The 21,509-nt window shown below is 29.5% G+C and overlaps 1 protein-coding gene across 5 annotated transcripts in view; it reads left to right on the forward strand.

Moving 5' to 3' along the window:
* Positions 1 to 898: 898 nt before the first annotated feature.
* The window catches only part of LOC135956020 (hemicentin-1-like), a 317,925-nt gene continuing 297,314 nt past the window's right edge, over positions 899 to 21,509 (forward strand). For 3 of the 5 annotated variants that reach the window (XR_010576329.1, XM_065506481.1, XM_065506483.1), the window contains exon 1: positions 900 to 1,283. The gene's annotated coding sequence lies outside the window, so the exon portion shown is untranslated. Of the gene's footprint in view, positions 1,284 to 21,509 lie in introns of all 5 variants that reach the window. The other 2 variants (XR_010576328.1, XM_065506484.1) reach the window with 2 other exon arrangements.

Consider the following 21,509-nt stretch of genomic DNA (forward strand, 5'->3'; position numbering starts at 1 on the left):
TAAAATAAACATGAGGCTGAATAAAAAATAAACAAGTTATTTTTAGCAACAAGTTGCTATAAACCAAAAGTCCTGTAAACATTTAACAAACTGGTTGTGTATGAAAGTGTGTGTGTTTGAGAGTTGCAAGTGGATTTGTTGAGTGTGGCGTTTAACAAGTGTATGTATGAATGTATAGCAAAGGAAGAAAAACGGGTTGTAAAGGTTTTGGACAAGAAAACAACATTTGTTTTTTTTAGCCTGCACAACAAAACAGCTGAGTCCTTTAACAACTAATTTTAAGGGTTGATTTTAGGAATTTGTAATTTTTTTCTTTTAAAATATAAAGGAAAAAACTTAATGTTTACTGTTAACTTGGCCTCCGTGGCTAAAGACACTTTAAACAAGTTCTACACTTAACAAAAGCAACAATAAAACAAGAAATATGACTGACTAAATGTCAATGATGATGATGAAGATGTTGATAATGATGTTTCTTTGTTTCTTTTAAATATTTTTGGTAGTTTATGTTGCTTAGATTCCCACTTGCAAAAGTTTTTACACTTGTACACTTGATTTTATGTAGAGTCAGTCTCTTTTTTTTTATCGCTTTTGTTGCTTTAAATTAAAATTCTGTTTTGTTGAGAGTACGACAACTGATTGTGTGTGAGTGTCAGTGTATTTTTTTCGTTTCCTTTTCATGCTTTTTGTGTTTCTTACTTTTAGCCATCTGTTTAAGAGTTTGTGTCCGTAAGTTGCAAATGTTTCTGTTGACTGTTGTTTCTTGTGTGTGTGTGTGTGTGTGTGAATGTGTTTTGGCCAAATGTCTCCGTTGATTGTACATGTTTTCAACAATTATTACCACATACTCGTACACAAAATTTCAGTTTCATTTCAAACGTTGTGCCGAATTGTTGTAAAATTAATGCGCGCTCGTCCCTTAACACAACGTTTTGTATGTGCTTTTCTTTAATACGTTACGCGATTGATAAATTTTGTTTCGGTTTTTTTTTTCTGCTTTAATTTTGCGGCATTTTGTTGTAAGAATAATAATAGCAACAAAAAGCCCAAGAAAAAATATATTAAAAATAAATATTAAACGAGAAACGTTAAAACGAAACGAAAAAGAAATTGTCTGCAAACAATTTCAAATAGTTAAAAATAAATTATACCTAAAGAAATTAATATAAGTGATGAAAAATATATGAAAAACAAATTTGTTTGAAAATAATTGAAAAAAAAACAACAAATCTAAAGGAATTAATATTAAAAGAATTCTTAGCAAAAGCAAAATATTAAATGAAGTAAGAATTATGAAAAGAAATTTAAATTTAAAAAAAAAAAATATATAAAAATTAAAAAGTTATAAAAAATTTACAAGATTATTGCAAATTTTATTAAGGCTGTAAAAACAAACAAATGGATAATTAAAGCTGTTTTAAAAATAATTTTAGCTCATTTTTAATGAGTGAGTCAAAATTTAAATTTTCCTTAGATTTATCTACAAAAACTTATGTTTGGATTTTTAATTGGTTATCGACTTTAAATTGCTATAAGGCATATCTATTGTTTTACGAAATTTTTTTCGAAAATATTTAAAAAAAATTTTGAAATTGACTTGCTGTGCAAAAATAGCTACAATTTTATATTTAGCTTTATTGGGATTAAATTTATAAAGTGGATTTACTTGTAAACAGTTTTCACAGTGTAAATGAAAATAAAACTGGAACTTAACCAAAACTATATAACAAATTGCACTCCACTTTGGCACTTTCAAAAGGTCAAGTTATGCTGAAATTTTCAAATCAAATTATTTTGTCCCAATAAGCATTATTGCTGGAATTCAAGTTGAAAGCTAGTGTAATTCAAGCCTTTAATCCAGTGTCAAGCAATTGATTTATAGCTGTATTACACTTGATATCAATAGCATTCACTAGTAAAAAAGCAAGCATAAATTCAAGCCATATGTTTTTTTTTGTATTTGAAAAATATTTAATAATATTTTTCAAGTTTAAAACATAATTAAATTAGCATTCAAGTCCAATTTCAACAAAACGTTCAAATGCTTGAATTTTTAGAGCTTATTGGGGTGTACATTAACCATTGCATTAAATAATTAATTTAAAATTAATTCATAGGCTTCACAATAAGCATTTTTACTGGAATTCAAGTTGAAAGCAAGTGTAATTCAAGCTTTTAATCCAGTGTCAAGCAATTGATTTATAGTTGTATTACACTTTATTTCAATAGAATTCTCCAATAAAAAGGAAACATAAATTCAAGCCACATAATTTTATTTGAAAAATATTTAATTTTTCAAATATATATTAAAACATGATAAAATTAGCATTCAAGTCAAATTCCAAGAAAACGTTCAAGTGCTTGAATTTTTAGAGCTTATTGGGGTGTGTATTAACCTTTGCATTAAATAATTAATTTAGGAATAATTCATAGGCTTCCAAATAAGCATTTTTACTGGAAATCAATTTTAAATCAAGTGTAATTAAAGCCTTGAATCCAGTTTCAAGCAATTTAAATATAATTGTATTAAACTTTATATCAATAGCATTCTCCAGCGAAAAGGAAACATAAATTCAAGCTACATATTTTTTATTTGAAATATATTTTACACATAGTTTTCAAGTTTAAAGCATAATTAAATTTTTATTCAAGTCAAATTCCAGCATAATATTCAAGTGCTTGAATTTTTAGGGCATTAAAAAATTAATAACGAATTAATTCATAGGCTTAACTTTTGTTTTATAAATCAAGCATAAACTGCAAAGCGTTTTGCTTGCCTGCAGAGTCTCTGATGGGAATCGAACCCTCAACCCTCCGAGTAATAGTTCGGCGTGCTGGCGTACTAATGACTAGTCTATCGGGACGCATTCCTTAGTAATGCAAACGTATTGAAGACATTCTTTAGAGAATTAAGTTTTTATAGAATTCATTGGAATTATAGTTATTTAATCATTCAAGATTTCTATAATTTTAATCCATAACAAAAAACCCTTATAAGATATGTTTAATGTTTTAATTTTCCGGTAATTCAAATCTATTGTTAGGTTTAATAGAATTTTGTTTCTATTAATTTTATAAATGATTAAAAACAATACAAAAACAAGTAAGAAAGTATGGTAGGACAAGCCCGACCATATAATACCCTACACTAAGTAAAAGAGCAAAAACATTTTTCTTTTAAAATTTCAATAATTTATATTTTTAAGTGATTTTCGGAAGTGGGGTTATATGGGGGCTATGACCAATTATGGACCGATCACCATGAAATTAGTTAGTGTGATTTATGTCTATATGAAAGTTTACTATGTTGAATTTTGTGAGTATATCAACATTTTTAAGCGATTTATGCACGTTAAAGTGATTTTCGGAAGCGGGTCTATATGGGAGCTATGACTAATTATGAAGCGATCGTTTGGTGACATGAATTTTGTATATATAAAATTTATGTGGAGCGCAATTTGTGGAGATACATTTATAAATTAAGCATTTATGACCGATAAAGTCCAATTTCGGAAGGACATTTGTATGGGGGCTAGGTTAAATAATGGACTGATTTCAGCCAGTTTCAATAGGCTTGGTTCTTGGGCCGAAAAAATAATATGGACCAAATTTGATCGAAATATCTTCAAAATTGCGACCTGTACTCTGCGCACAAGGTTTACATGGACAGCCATCCAGCCAACCAGACGGACGGACGGACATCGTTTAATCGACTTAGGGCCAATATTACAACTTGCCGTTATAGTTAAAGTTACCTTTAAGGGTACCTTTTTCTACTGCTTACTTTAAGGTGGGTGTTAGACTAATATTTTTGGGCATTACAAACACAAACCCATAATACCCTCCCCACTATGGTGGTGTAGGGTATAATAAATTTTTCTTTAATTCGGATTAGACTGAACAACTCAAAAGTTCAGTGAATTTTCTTATGAATCAATTCAAATGAATTCTATTCAAATAAAAGCCTTTGAAAGAAAAAAATTTTAGTGAATTTAGCTCAATTTGAATTAATTAATGGGAAGTTCTGAGCTAGAACGTTGCCATTTGTTTGTTGTGCAAAATATGAACAAAATCAGAGCTTAAAAATATTTTATTTAAAAAAAAATCTTTGTTTTTTTATTTTTACTGTATATTTTGAATTTGTATAAGAATGAAATATTTAAAAGTGATACCACAATGTCAGCTGGTTATGATGTTGCTTCCCTTTTCACAATAATAATTGTTGCTAGCAGCATTTGTAGTCGTGTAGTCGGTAGTCTGCTATAGGGAAAGTATTTTATGCATAACTCACATTTCATTGGAGATACTTTTCTCTTCTTTTCAGCTAGTCCACTTATTAATTTTCTAGGCCAGTACAGTCTTCATCTGCATTCGTTCATGAATTTTAATATTAAATTGTAAACTTCATTCATTAAGTTTACATTTTTTCATGGAATATTTTTCAGTCATTTTCAAAAATTATTTTATATAAGCTAAAAAAATTAAGTATACAAAATTAAAATATTACTAAAGCATTCACTAAAATAGTCAAAGACTGTTAAGAAATAAGGAATAAAATATTCGCTTAGTAATATTCAACTACAGACTGTTATGTTTGAAACCATTTATTTTCCATATGGAAATGAAATCACACCAAGTTTAGTGAACAAAAAGGAAATTGTGTTTTTTTTCAAAAAAAAAAAAATAAATTTTAATTCAACAAGTAAGATTACTATTATTATGAGTTTATTGTAGAAGAAAATTCAGTTTTGTTTTATTAAAATAAAGATACATATATTCACCATCGTTTGAGTATTTAAAAGAACAAATAATTTATGTGATAAGGCTTAGTACTCTGTTCGATTTCATGTGAAAAAGTAAAAAAAGTAAATATGTATATTTTTGAATAAATTTCACAGCAATTTAATTGCTGTGAAATTTATTCAAAAATATTCACTCAAGTTAGTTCTTTTCTAGCAATATAGTGTGGAAATTTTACATTTATATAAAACAATTGCATATTTCAAAAATAAAAATATGATTCTTATATCGTTTTGGTCATAGGGTAATAACAATAGTGATGATACGTTACAAAAACCAGTCAAGTAACAAAAAATCCAAAATTGAGTTATTGGGCGATTACTATTTTTTTAATGGTAAATGCATCGTTTAATGAAAAAAAATATATATTACCCCCTTTTATGGGGTAATATAAAAGTAAGGCAGCCATCCATGTTTAATGCAGAAATAAGTCAAGTGATGTATATCATACTATGTAATACTAGACCCTAATCTATTTTTTTTTTTGTCATAAATGTCAAAGGGCTCAATAAATGTGAACAAAATAAAATATTTAGAAGCTATAAAGAAGAGTTTTATGGGAATATTTTTAAATGATCTACAATGGATGCACTATAGAACGAGTGTATGATGACGAATGGTTATTTCAGAACAAACTCTTTAAAAACTTCATTTGTCATTTTACTTTAGAAGTTCCTAATTAAATTAGAATATTTCGCATGAAATTTTCAATAGTTGGTTGTTTTTTTCAGAAACCAGTCAAGTGCAAACTTTATATTTATACCCTACACCACCATAGTGGGTAGGGTATAATGCGTTTGTGCAGATGTTTGTAACGCCCAAAAGTATTAGTCCAACACCCATCTTAAAGTATACCGATCGACTTAGAATCACTTTGTGAGTCGATTAAACGATGTCCGTCCGTCCGTCTGGTTGGCTGGCTGGTCGGCTGTCTGTCCATGTAAACCTTGTGCGCAGACTACAGGTCGCAATTTTAAAGATATTTCGATAAAATTTGGTCCATATTATTTTTTCGGCTGAAGTACGAAGCCTGTTGAAACTGGCTGAAATCCGTCCATTATTTCACCTAGCCCCCATACAAATGTCCTTCCGAAATTGGAGTTTATCGCTCATAAATGTTTAACTTATATATGTATCTCCACAAATTCCGCTCCAAATAAGTTTTATATAAACCAAATTCATGTCACCAAATTTTGTTACGATCGGCCCATAATTAGTCATAGCTCCCATATAGACCCGCTTCCGAAAATCACTTTAACATGCGTAAATCTCTTAAAAATGTTGGTATACTCACAAAATTCAACACAAATATTTTTCATAGAGACATAAATCACACTACCTAATTTCATGGTGATCGGCCCATAATTGGTCATAGCTCCCATATAAGGCCCACTTCCCAAAATCACTCAAAAATAGAAATTATTGAAATTTTAAAAGAAAAATATTTTTGCTCTTTTACTTAGTGTAGGGTATTATATGGTCTTTCCTACTTGTTTTTCTTAAATATATGTTAATATAGATAACAAAGTTTAATTTTTATCAAACAGTAACAGAAACGGATAACTTTCATAGAAAATATCAAGTTTTCTCCGATTTAGACAAAATGATTAATTTGTTGCTTGATTGGTTTTTGAAATAAACTATACAATTGTCAAAAACCTAAGTCTGTTGTCAAAAACCTAACTCTTGAAACAACAAAATACATGTCAGTCAATGTATTTTGTTGTTGTATCAGACACATGATTTGTTGTATTTGTGTGTGAGAAATCGGAGTGTTTCGTCTATATGTATAAAATTTTCACATGTTGCTCACATAATTAAAATTGTTGTTTCTCAGAGTACCTAGCTTAAAACAACAATTTTGTTGAACAAAATTTGTCTTCGTAAATTTAAATTTTTAAACTTTTTTGGGTGGAAAAGGAAGTAGACGTTTTGACCTCAAATATACCTATGAGTAAATAATTTTTTTTAAAAAATGTAAACAAAAACAAACAACAGTTCTATATTTGACTTAAAATAAATATCCTCAATTCTATAATAAATTATCTATAAACACATCCACATGTTGTTACACTTGCCTTTGGATAAATTTAGGCAACAATATGCTAATTGTGTTGTTTTTTCAATTCAATAAAAACACATTCCAGTTATAATTTTGAATGCATCACAATACCAGGAATGTATTAAAATAATATTTTAATACTTAAACAGTATGACTGTTTCTAGAACTATCTTAGCTAAACAATTTTGCAGAGTGTTAAAAAATCGTTTTATATCTCAAATCTGTAAAATTTCAGGGTTATGACTTTAGACTTTTTCCATATAAAATTAAATGTCACAAAATTTTTAATAAGTAATTTCAAATTTATTAACACATTATGAATATAAATCAATATCATGTGTGTTATATATAAATAAATAAAATTTAAAAAACACATTTTTTTTAAACTAAAAACATAAATATGCTGTATATAAAATAAAAATTAGAAAATATAAAGCAATAAATACAAATAAAATGACCGCATGTTTAAAATATGTCTCAGTGAGTGTAAAATTCTTATTTTTTTTCAAAATTTGTCGTTGCTTTACAAACTAACAAAATGAACAAATCAACAAAATAAAATATTACAAAATTTTATAAAAATAGCAAAAAAACAACATCATTAAATTAAATATAAAAAAAAACTGAAATAACATTAAACATTAAAGAAAAATCAAAAATAAAATATTGAAAAAAAAAACTCAAATAAATGGAACACAAATTTTTGTGTGTTGAAAAGAAAACTAAATAAAACTAAAATGTGTCATTTACTGAACACACACGAATAAAAAGTGTTAAATAAAATAAACAAAATATGAAACATAAAATATAGAGAAAATATTGAAAAAACTAAGAACCAAAAGAGATGACTACAGTAATAAATATTCTTTAATAAAAAAAAAATAGAAATTTAGTTTAAAAGAGAATTTTCACAAATCGTTTTTAAATATGATGAAAGTGAATGAAAATTATGAAAAATTATTTTTTTTATTTTTGCACAATTATCAATGTAAAAACATTTTTTAACTTGTGTTGGTAATAAATAAATAAATCATTTAATAAACATTCAATATTTTTATGAGCACAAAAAGTCATAACCAACGAACTGTTTTCAATCAAATGGAACAATTATAACCAAGTTTTGTTAGTATTTGCATTCGAAAAATATAAAACAAAATTGTGTCTATTAAAATATTATTGACGTCTGTGAAACATGTGTGAATATTTTCTATAGAATAAAGTTAATTTCATTGTGAAATGCTAAACAAAAAGCCTCATGAAATGAATTGTATACGATATATAGAAATACTTGTTTTAAAGAATAATAATAACTTTACTTATCCTCTATTTGTATAATAAAGAGATAATGTGTCTAAAATCAACTCCCATGAGAACTCATATCCTAGTAAAACTTTTATTAATATTAATTAAGATTTCTTTTAATTGCACTCCAATTACTAATTTATTCCATATAGATAAATACACATAGATCGGAAACTCTCCTGTCAAAAACATAACTCAGTTGTCAAAAACATAAGGCGAGAGAAGGTATTAGTAAAACATAAACAAAAATCGTATGTTTGACGATTTTGAGTAATTTTTTTGTTTGAGTTTTTTTCCTAGATTCCGCTCTATTTGCATTTCTCTATGCACAGCACTAGAACAGAACTAGAGCAGAACTAGAACAGAACTAGAACAGAACTAGAACAGAACTAGAACAGAACTTGAACAGAACTAGAACAGAACTAGAACAGAACTAGAACAGAACTAGAACAGAACTAGAACAGAACTAGAACAGAACAGAACTAGAACAGAACAGAACTAGAACAGAACTAGAACAGAACTAGAACAGAACTAGAACAGAACTAGAACAGAACTAGAACAGAACTAGAACAGAACTAGAACAGAACTAGAACAGAACTAGAACAGAACTAGAACAGAACTAGAACAGAACTAGAACAGAACTAGAACAGAACTAGAACAGAACTAGAACAGAACTAGAACAGAACTAGAACAGAACTAGAACAGAACTAGAACAGAACTAGAACAGAACTAGAACAGAACTAGAACAGAACTAGAACAGAACTAGAACAGAACTAGAACAGAACTAGAACAGAACTAGAACAGAACTAGAACAGAACTAGAACAGAACTAGAACAGAACTAGAACAGAACTAGAACAGAACTAGAACAGAACTAGAACAGAACTAGAACAGAACTAGAACAGAACTAGAACAGAACTAGAACAGAACTAGAACAGAACTAGAACAGAACTAGAACAGAACTAGAACAGAACTAGAACAGAACTAGAACAGAACTAGAACAGAACTAGAACAGAACTAGAACAGAACTAGAACAGAACTAGAACAGAACTAGAACAGAACTAGAACAGAACTAGAACAGAACTAGAACAGAACTAGAACAGAACAGAACTAGAACAGAACTAGAACTAGAACTAGAACTAGAACTAGAACTAGAACAGAACTAGAACAGAACTAGAACAGAACTAGAACAGAACTAGAACAGAACTAGAACAGAACTAGAACAGAACTAGAACAGAACTAGAACAGAACTAGAACAGAACTAGAACAGAACTAGAACAGAACTAGAACAGAACTAGAACAGAACTAGAACAGAACTAGAACAGAACTAGAACAGAACTAGAACAGAACTAGAACAGAACTAGAACAGAACTAGAACAGAACTAGAACAGAACTAGAACAGAACTAGAACAGAACTAGAACAGAACTAGAACAGAACTAGAACAGAACTAGAACAGAACTAGAACAGAACTAGAACAGAACTAGAACAGAACTAGAACAGAACTAGAACAGAACTAGAACAGAACTAGAACAGAACTAGAACAGAACTAGAACAGAACTAGAACAGAACTAGAACAGAACTAGAACAGAACTAGAACAGAACTAGAACAGAACTAGAACAGAACTAGAACAGAACTAGAACAGAACTAGAACAGAACTAGAACAGAACTAGAACAGAACTAGAACAGAACTAGAACAGAACTAGAACAGAACTAGAACAGAACTAGAACAGAACTAGAACAGAACTAGAACAGAACTAGAACAGAACTAGAACAGAACTAGAACAGAACTAGAACAGAACTAGAACAGAACTAGAACAGAACTAGAACAGAACTAGAACAGAACTAGAACAGAACTAGAACAGAACTAGAACAGAACTAGAACAGAACTAGAACAGAACTAGAACAGAACTAGAACAGAACTAGAACAGAACTAGAACAGAACTAGAACAGAACTAGAACAGAACTAGAACAGAACTAGAACAGAACTAGAACAGAACTAGAACAGAACTAGAACAGAACTAGAACAGAACTAGAACAGAACTAGAACAGAACTAGAACAGAACTAGAACAGAACTAGAACAGAACTAGAACAGAACTAGAACAGAACTAGAACAGAACTAGAACAGAACTAGAACAGAACTAGAACAGAACTAGAACAGAACTAGAACAGAACTAGAACAGAACTAGAACAGAACTAGAACAGAACTAGAACAGAACTAGAACAGAACTAGAACAGAACTAGAACAGAACTAGAACAGAACTAGAACAGAACTAGAACAGAACTAGAACAGAACTAGAACAGAACTAGAACAGAACTAGAACAGAACTAGAACAGAACTAGAACAGAACTAGAACAGAACTAGAACAGAACTAGAACAGAACTAGAACAGAACTAGAACAGAACTAGAACAGAACTAGAACAGAACTAGAACAGAACTAGAACAGAACTAGAACAGAACTAGAACAGAACTAGAACAGAACTAGAACAGAACTAGAACAGAACTAGAACAGAACTAGAACAGAACTAGAACAGAACTAGAACAGAACTAGAACAGAACTAGAACAGAACTAGAACAGAACTAGAACAGAACTAGAACAGAACTAGAACAGAACTAGAACAGAACTAGAACAGAACTAGAACAGAACTAGAACAGAACTAGAACAGAACTAGAACAGAACTAGAACAGAACTAGAACAGAACTAGAACAGAACTAGAACAGAACTAGAACAGAACTAGAACAGAACTAGAACAGAACTAGAACAGAACTAGAACAGAACTAGAACAGAACTAGAACAGAACTAGAACAGAACTAGAACAGAACTAGAACAGAACTAGAACAGAACTAGAACAGAACTAGAACAGAACTAGAACAGAACTAGAACAGAACTAGAACAGAACTAGAACAGAACTAGAACAGAACTAGAACAGAACTAGAACAGAACTAGAACAGAACTAGAACAGAACTAGAACAGAACTAGAACAGAACTAGAACAGAACTAGAACAGAACTAGAACAGAACTAGAACAGAACTAGAACAGAACTAGAACAGAACTAGAACAGAACTAGAACAGAACTAGAACAGAACTAGAACAGAACTAGAACAGAACTAGAACAGAACTAGAACAGAACTAGAACAGAACTAGAACAGAACTAGAACAGAACTAGAACAGAACTAGAACAGAACTAGAACAGAACTAGAACAGAACTAGAACAGAACTAGAACAGAACTAGAACAGAACTAGAACAGAACTAGAACAGAACTAGAACAGAACTAGAACAGAACTAGAACAGAACTAGAACAGAACTAGAACAGAACTAGAACAGAACTAGAACAGAACTAGAACAGAACTAGAACAGAACTAGAACAGAACTAGAACAGAACTAGAACAGAACTAGAACAGAACTAGAACAGAACTAGAACAGAACTAGAACAGAACTAGAACAGAACTAGAACAGAACTAGAACAGAACTAGAACAGAACTAGAACAGAACTAGAACAGAACTAGAACAGAACTAGAACAGAACTAGAACAGAACTAGAACAGAACTAGAACAGAACTAGAACAGAACTAGAACAGAACTAGAACAGAACTAGAACAGAACTAGAACAGAACTAGAACAGAACTAGAACAGAACTAGAACAGAACTAGAACAGAACTAGAACAGAACTAGAACAGAACTAGAACAGAACTAGAACAGAACTAGAACAGAACTAGAACAGAACTAGAACAGAACTAGAACAGAACTAGAACAGAACTAGAACAGAACTAGAACAGAACTAGAACAGAACTAGAACAGAACTAGAACAGAACTAGAACAGAACTAGAACAGAACTAGAACAGAACTAGAACAGAACTAGAACAGAACTAGAACAGAACTAGAACAGAACTAGAACAGAACTAGAACAGAACTAGAACAGAACTAGAACAGAACTAGAACAGAACTAGAACAGAACTAGAACAGAACTAGAACAGAACTAGAACAGAACTAGAACAGAACTAGAACAGAACTAGAACTAGAACAGAACTAGAACAGAACTAGAACAGAACTAGAACAGAACTAGAACAGAACTAGAACAGAACTAGAACAGAACTAGAACAGAACTAGAACAGAACTAGAACAGAACTAGAAGTAGTACTAAACTAAAACTTCACAAATGTAGTACACTATATGAAGAACTGTCAGTTAGAGTAATAAACCAACAATTGCTATATAAATTGTAACAGACCTTCTAATGGCCAGATTTGGTCTACAAGACATATGGTAAATTAAAAAGCATAAAAATATAAACAGAGGAATATTTGTTTTACATATTATTTAAAATGGAAATGGTCAGACATTAAATAATAGACAATTAAAATATGCTTATGCAAAAAAAATATACAGATGTTTGTCTGACATAAAAATCAGGCAAACTTTAATGAAATAATACAAGGTCGCTCAAGTCTGTGGGCAATTAGGTCAGCATTAAATCATAAATTATTGAAGGCAATGTTTAAAATGTTTACATTTATTAAAATAATTGAAAGCAAATTTATTTAGAAATAAGTAATAATTGTACAAGTGTACAGCATTTAAAATTTAAATATATTCAATGTGTTTAAGGAGGCCTAAAAACACTGACTCGATGCTTTCGAGAATTTTCGGCGATCTCACTCTTGTCTCGAATGTTCTCTTAGAGGCCTTCCAGTGCCTGTGTTCTTAAGGAGTATAGTATTTTATAGGCTTTTGAAAACTAGTTTAGACTTTAGAAAAAATAATAAAGTTCTTTTGTGAAAAAGAAATTAATGTAAAAGTGTCAAGTCCAATTTATAAAAACAATTGGAGCTACTATTTAGTTTTGTGCACAATTCAAAAAAATATAAAATGCGATATATGATTTCATTATTTTATATTTCTTGACAAATTTTTCATTTATTCATAATTTTCTTAGGCGTTTGTTCTCTAATTTAAAAGTAATTTATTTTAAAAATTCTGGCTTTTTTCCGTTATTCCTACATACATGTTTCCCATATTTGCCATGTTTCTTCTTTTTTGGCACATGTAATTCCTTTATTTTTAAATCCCTGTAAAATTTCCTTCAATTTGTCATTAGCATTACAGTAAACACTTTTTAAGAAAATATACTTTAGGAATATTTATACAAAGAAGAAAAAAAACAGAATCTTAATATTCATGCCATTACCATATATATAGTACGCAAGTACTATAGAATTTAGGTACTTTGGAGCTAAGAAAAGAAAAATAAAAGGAATATGAGTAAAAGCAGCAACAGAAATCATCATCACCACCGTCGTCCTCGTTATGCTCGTGCTTGTTGTATTATAGTCAGCTCATCTTAAATGCCTAACACGCAAAATTGTTTAAGGATAAACATATCCTTGACGTTTAGCATTAAATAGCTATACTCCTACTCTAGGATTTTATATAGGAATAAGAGTATGTTTGATGTATACAGGGTGTATGTAGTTCTGTTGTTTCTCTAATATTTGCTGATTACTGAACCATATAATTTGCAATTTTGTTTTTTATTTTTTCTTCTTAAAATTCGTATTTTTCTTAAACGAATACTTGACTATAAAAACGTTTAAATGCGTTGGAAATTTGTGTGACTGTGTGTGAGTAGTTAGTTATGAGTACGCTACATCCTTTATACAAAAATTTAAGTTACTCCCTGAGATATAAAAACTGTGATTTCTATTTAATTAAAATCTTGCGTAAATTTTGGGGCACCCTTTATACATTTGTCATTCCATTTGTAATTTGTATAACATTAATTTTCAATACTCTAAGCACTAATTCTTCTGGATTCTTATGGATTGGTAGTTATATAACAAAGTATATCGGTCCTTATGTTAGTGTAAATAAACTTTCCGAAGGCCTTAGATATCTGACAAATCAAAATCTTGCACCAGTTTATTAGATATGCGTTTAAGAATTTTGCTATTGAAAATCAGCAAAATCGGTTCATAAATGATTGAGATATGATAAATTAAAGAGACTACCTAAAGTTTTAGAAATATTACAGGTATTTAAAAGGCCTGTTTGTTAAACAAATGAGCGTTTTTCTAATTAATTTTTCTTCTAAGCTGCAAAATATATAAGATTCGTTACTGCCGCCTATAGCTCTACTCTTCCTAGTTTTCATTTCTTTTTTCTACACTCTAATTTTTGGCGCTTATTTTATATTTCAAAGCTGTTAAGCAACTTTAGTCAAAAACAAAAAAGAATATTTTAAAATTCTACACAAAACAAATACAAGAAGAACAACATTATTTAAATTAAGAAAACATATGTTTAAATTCAAAACTTCTTTAACTTCACCCTAACTCCTGCCCCTAAACATTAAAAGAAACTAAGAAACTAAGTTCAAAGTTATAACACAAAAATACCAGCCACCACCACCAAAAAAATTCTTAATAAAATATAATTTTATAACGTCTTCAGGTCTGCTGTCTATGAATAGTTTTTCTTTTAAACATAATCTATGCCGGGGTAATTGTAGGGAACTGAAAAAATGTCAAAAGAAATAATTAAAGGTGCTTGTTAAGCACTCAAGCGTTACGACGTCTGCTGCATTCAGCATAATGACTTTAGACTTTAGATTAATTTGACGTAAACGTATGAGTCAGTTGGAAAATGTTAATGTCCTTAGCCATGCGTGTTCCTGTTTGATGGTAGTGGTATTCTACGTTCAAATTCTGTTTTAAACATATTTAAGGGAGTTTCTTACATTATTTTTATGGTTTAGTTTTGTGTTTTTAGTTATTTAAGAAAATTTCCGTTAAAAATTTGATAAATTTTTAATCAACAAAAAATAAGGTTTTTTTATTTAAAAAAACTTGTGGCGTAATTGTTGTATAATAGTGACGTGTAATGTACACAAAATGCGGGAGTTTTAAGTTATAAATAAATAATATAAGAAAGAACTTTCATATATGTATAAAAGAAGCAATTGCCTATTAACTTGTATAGAAGTATTTAAACTGTAGTGGCTATTACTTGACCCCTATTCAGAACAGGGTTCTTTTAAACCGCCTCTTAAATCTTTAAATCCAATAGAATTGTTAGCAAATGTTATTAAAATTTAAATAACTTCTAGTAAATACCCTTTATCTAAATGTAGAATTACATTTGTCTCAACATTGATATCCAAACACGAACATTATTATATTCACAGTATGTAATTGTTGTTTTTTTCTTAAACATTAAAAAATTACAACAACAATCAAAATTACAACAACATATTGGCAGATACCCTTTAAAGCTTAAACTCATACTTCTATTACAACGATAAGCTAAGCTTGAGCAACAATTTTGAATATTGTATTCGTTTTTCCTGGATGCCTCAGATTTTGGTTCATATATTTTAATGTACTAATGGGATTTGATTGAGTTTCAATACCAGATGACCTAGGACAATGTTGAATATTTATGATAAATTTCTTTAATTTCAAGTAAGTAATTTGGACGTGAACATGATTTACACACACATTAGATTTAGGATATCCTAGAAATCAATAATATTTATCTTTTATTAGATTTTAAGTTCACGTTTTAAAGTGAATTTTAGTTGTTTCAAATAATTAAAAATTTAGAATGCAGTATAAACTATTAAATGCCTAAACTAAAAAGTAGAGTTAAGCTTGTCTTTTAATTCATGATCAATGTTGCTTTTCTTAAATTGTGTAAAAATTAAATCTAAACTATAACAACTTGCTTGCTTATATCTTTTAAACTCATTCACATGCTAAAATACCAGGCTAAGCTACAGCAATAGTTTTGAATATTTTAATCATTGTTTGAGATTGTCTCATATTTTGGTTCATAACTTTTGCTACACACAACCGATTTATTTAATTTTTATTAGCAAAATATCTAGGTCAATGTTGAATATTTGTGACAAATCTTATTCATTTCTGTTAAGTAATATGAACGTGGTCATGATTTACACAAACATTAAATCAAGAATTTCGTAAACTTCAAGAAAAATTATTTTTTGTTGGATATTAAATGAATGTTTTTAAGAGTTATTTACCGCCTCTTAATAATGATAACATTTCGTTAGCAAAAAAAAAAATTTTTGTCTCAACAAAACGTCATATGCGATAAGTTTTGCTTTACTTCTTTAATTTAAAAAGAAGTTCCGTTGAAGCACACGGATTGCTGATCTAAGCTTAAGGTAAATGTGTTTCATCGGTTTCAACGTACGGTTCAGAAGTGATGATTTTACACGGAAGACAAAGATTGTACAGGTCAGCCAAAAAAGTTTGAAGACCAAGAATTGAAGGCATTACTCCATGAATATTGTTTTCAAACTCTACAAGGGCTTGTAAAATTACTGGGAGTTACTCAAGCAGCAATTTCAAGACGTTTACGAGCAGCAGGGTTTATCCAAAAGCAGGGACATTGGGTAACAAACGAATTGAAGCCGAGAGACCTTGAAATACGATTTTTCATTTCCAAAATGATGTTTGAATGCAATAAAAGAAAATTACATTCCATACCAAAGCCAAATATCTATGGCGCTAAGCTAATGCTCTGTATTTGGTGGGCGCAAAAGGGACCTATCTATTATGAGCTGCTGAAATGTGGCCAGACCATCAAATGGAACCAGAACGCAACTGATTCATTTGAAGCAAGCATTTGCCGGCAAACGCCTAGAATATGCTGCCAGACATGAAACCGTAATAATCCATCATGCCTTATTGATTCTTAAATAAATATTTCCATTTGTTATACATGGAATGGCAATTCTCGAACAAGACATTCGATGTTGAAGGGATAGTAATACAAAATTTTGCATGAGATTGTGATAAGTTTTGTTTCACAGCTGCTGCAGTACTGATCCGATGATATTCAATAGCAAAATCTTATTAATTTCCATTTTCTCATTATGCGTGATCATGATTCGCACAGACAGTTGATTTCATAAGACCCAATATTCATATTGTATCTCTTGTTGGATCTTATATATAGAATGATAAAATTTGTTATACAATTTGTTTGAGATTACCTCACATTTTGTTTGATAACTTTTTTCATTTTCAATACCAAACTACTTAGAACAATAGTAAATATTATGGATAAACTTCATTAATTTACCTTAAGTAATTTGGGTGTGAGCGTGATTTACACATACACTTGATATAGAACCCTTCAGTTCTAGGAGACTCTTTGAAAGTAGGGATTTTACCTATCATTTAGGCTGACAGCAAGTTACACTTCCTTATCAATAAACCCTTTTAAATTACAATGAGACTGTCTGCTAGCCGGTCCAAAGTATTCAATGGATTGGATTCACATACCCGATCCATAGAATCAGTTACCTTACTTACTACATAACTGGTTACTTGATCAGCTACATAACTATTTATTTTAACAAGTTCACTTGCTAATTGACCTCAAATAGTCATTTAAAAAGACATCTTGTCTTCCTTCGACAACTCTCCAATAGATTACTTCTGGTGTGTTAAGAAACTGCTTTCTATACTGCAGTACAAAATAAACGTTTAAAGTGACTACACTGTAGATTACTTAGAGACACTAAAGTGCCAATTGATTTCACGCTGGATTACCTGGGATGTATAACGTAACCAATTGACTTCAGTTTGCACTGCAACGAGCACATACGTGTAAAATGAGCCAAAATATATAAATTGGAGACAATTACTGTCTAGACTAATTCCTTAACTGCTGAAACTAATTGCTTAACTGCTGGGAAATTCAGAAGAATCAGGAAAATGCTTTCTCTGTTGGATATTAAATGAACATCTGGTGAATTTAATTTATTATAATATACAGAAATATGTTTTTATTTGTCAAAATAAGCCATTTTTAATATTTCAATAGGTTTTATGTGTATAAAAATTTTAATTATTTTTTTAACTTAGTTCCTAATTTGGTCAGTCAAATCCTTTGTAACCTTATTGCCAACCATAAAAAACTAAATATTTTCCAAGATTTTTTTTGAAGTATTAACGATTTAATTGGACTGAGGATTAAATCGCAGTTACCTAAATATGGTTAAATTTACAAACAATACCAAAACAAATACACTCTCAATCACGTATTTATATATTTATTAATTTATTTATTTATTTACAAAATATTATTTAATGCATAAACCAGATAATTGCTGTAAAATGTCTGTTTGTTATTACGCTATATTTTGCTCAATCAATATTTGCATTTAAATACGGCGGCCAGAGTATTGACAATTGAATCACACACAAAAAAACACAAAAACAGCAACAAAAGCTGTTTGTTAGAACAAAAATGTTTAGATAGAAATGAAAAAAAAAAAATAAATAAATAAAATTTTTTAGAAAAAAAAAATTGTGTTAAAAACTAAATTTACGTGTGTGTTTAGATAAAAATACTAAATCAAAAACACACTTTTAGTCATACATATGTGTTTGTAGACGACGTCGACCAGGCGAGTCATCATCAGTGGAAAATAGAAAAACAAATTTAAATATATTTATATATATTTTAAATCACTCTGTGCACATGTATATGTTTATATCCTAAATTTTTATTTATATAAATATTTATTTATTTACATAAATACATATTTCTTTAATCTAACACTTTAGTTGTCACTTTTAGGAGATATATATGACCTAAATTTACTTCTGTAGAATATTTATTCAAAATTATATAAATTAAAACTACTTTCTGCTAAAAGGTACTGGAAAAGTACTAAATAGACTTTCATTAAAAAGTACCAAAATTCATTTATATGTTAAGAAATGTATCATAATAATCTGAAAGAAATTTCTGAAATCATAAAATTTAAAAAAGAAACGTTTTTAAAAAGTACCAAATTAAGTACTTTTTAAAAAAATTTAGTAATTGATTATATTTAAAACAAAATGGGCGTAATTGGACAACTGCCACATCCACTCCCCATATAAGTGAAACTATAAACTTTTTAAAATTGATAAAAAATTAAAAATCAATAAGAAATCTTACTAAAAAAATTGCAAACTAGATCTGGGTGTGGTCCGCTCGCTCATGTGAGTTTAATAAAATCGACTCCTTTTAGGCAAGCTAATCAGAATATGTATTTTGAACTTTTGTTTTTATACGTTTGCTTTTTTGTCAAAATTTTGAAATTTTTTTGCAATTATAATTTAAGCGTGTTTCTAAATATTAACTAATAAACCAGAAAAAATCCCATTGGAGACATCAGGGGGAAACACAACTAAAACTCTAGTTGAAATTGAAATATATGGACGAACAAATACTAAAAATGACACTGGGCAAATATTAATTTTATAAAAAATACACAAGAAGCTAAACACATTGTAATTATATTAAAATTAAGTTAATACCTTCCAATTCAATATTAATTTTGATTTTTTTCAAAAAATCATTTTTATACCCTCCACCACCATAAGTGGTGAATGAGGGTATATATAAGTTTGTCATTCCGTGTGTAACATTGAGAAATATTCATCTGAGACCCAACAAAGTATATATATTATTGATCCCTATGAAATTCTAAGACGATTGAGCCATATCCGTCTGTCTGTCCGTCTGTCTGTCTGTGTAAAACACGCTCACGTCCAAAAGAGGCAACCAAAGTTGGTAGACTTGCAAGAAAAATGTTTATTGTTCTCCTAAGCAGTTTGGTATTGAAAATCAGCAAAATCGGTTCAGTGGAACTAGAGTTATGAACCAAAATGTGAGACAACCTAAAAAAAACTTGATAATTTTAACATAGTTTTCGTTATTTGTGCAAATATATTGCAGATAATACCATAAAATTGTACACACGTTATTTTTATGTTAAAGGGACTAACTCTGGCGAAAATTATAAGAATCGGTCCATGATTTCTCCTAGCCCCATACAAATTTCTTCCCGAAATATGGTTATATGGTCTTTAAATGCCTACAAAATTGCAGTATCCACACAAAATTCAGGCAAAATAAGTTTCGTGCTTAAAAAAATTACAAATCCAAATTTTTTGTGGATCGGCCCATATTTGACCGTAGCCCACATATAAAGTTCATTTCCGAAAAACACTTAAATAAGCATAAATGTCTTATAAATATCGCTATAAAGTTTAAATTTGTCATAAATAGTCCCCATATACACCAAAATCGCTGTACCTAATTCTATGAAGATCGGCCGATAATTGGTTATAGCTCCCATATAAGGACCACTTCCAAAAAACACATTAACCTACATAAATATCTAAAAAATATCAATATCAAAACAAAATTTTACATAGATCCATAATTTATACTTAGAAATCATACTACAGAAATTTGTGAATATCGGTCCATATTTGACCATAGCTCCCATATAAGGTCCACTTCCGAAAATCAGTTATGTACTCATAAATCTCTTATAAATATCTTTATCATGCTAAAATTCGACAAAAAAAATACTCATATACATATAAATCACTATACTAAATTGTATGCAGATTGGCCGATAATTGGTCATAGCTCCCCATAAGGGCCATTTCCGAAAAAGATATTAACCTTAAAAAATAGTAAAAACATACCGATATCAAAATGAAATAACGCACAGATCAGTAATTTGTATCCAGTAATCATACTTCTGAATTTTTTGAATATCGGTCCATATTTAACAATAGCTCCCATATAAGGTCCACTCCCGAAAATCACTAAAATCCTCATAAATTTGTTACAAATATAGTTATCAGGTTGAAATTCGAAACAAATTTATTCAATATATATCTACAAAAATCGATGTACCAAATTTTATGATGATAGGCCCATAATTGGTCATAGCCTCCATATAAGAACCACTTCAGGAAAACACATTAACCTGCACAAATATCCAAAAAAATCTATACTGAACTAAAATTTTACACCGATCAATAATTTGTATCCAAGAATCGTACTAGAAGATTTTTTAAATATTGGTCCATAATTCGGCATAGCTCCCATATAAGGTCCACTCTTGTTAATAGCGTTGTTTATATGAAATTCTACAAAAATAGCCCTTAGGACTATAATAGGTCATATCATCCATATATTAAACCAAAACAGTATACAGATCAGTAATTTGTATTCAAAAATCATAATACTGAATTTTGTGAATATTGGTCCATAATTGGCCACAGCTCTCATATAAATACATAAAAATCACATAAAAATATTTTATGACAATCGAATCATAATGGGTCATAGCTCCCATATAAGTCCCACAACCAAATATTTTGAAATTTGTCTAAATATAAATAAAAATCCTAAAATTTATCTATAGATTAAAATTTAAAAGTTTCGGTTTGTTGGAGAATGGGCTGAAAAATAGATTCGGTTGTGAAAAAAAAAGATTTAAGTCGGACTATAATGATTTTCG

Source organism: Calliphora vicina, chromosome 3 (genome assembly GCF_958450345.1).
Source record: "Calliphora vicina chromosome 3, idCalVici1.1, whole genome shotgun sequence".
Classification (NCBI taxonomy): Eukaryota; Metazoa; Arthropoda; class Insecta; order Diptera; family Calliphoridae; genus Calliphora; species Calliphora vicina.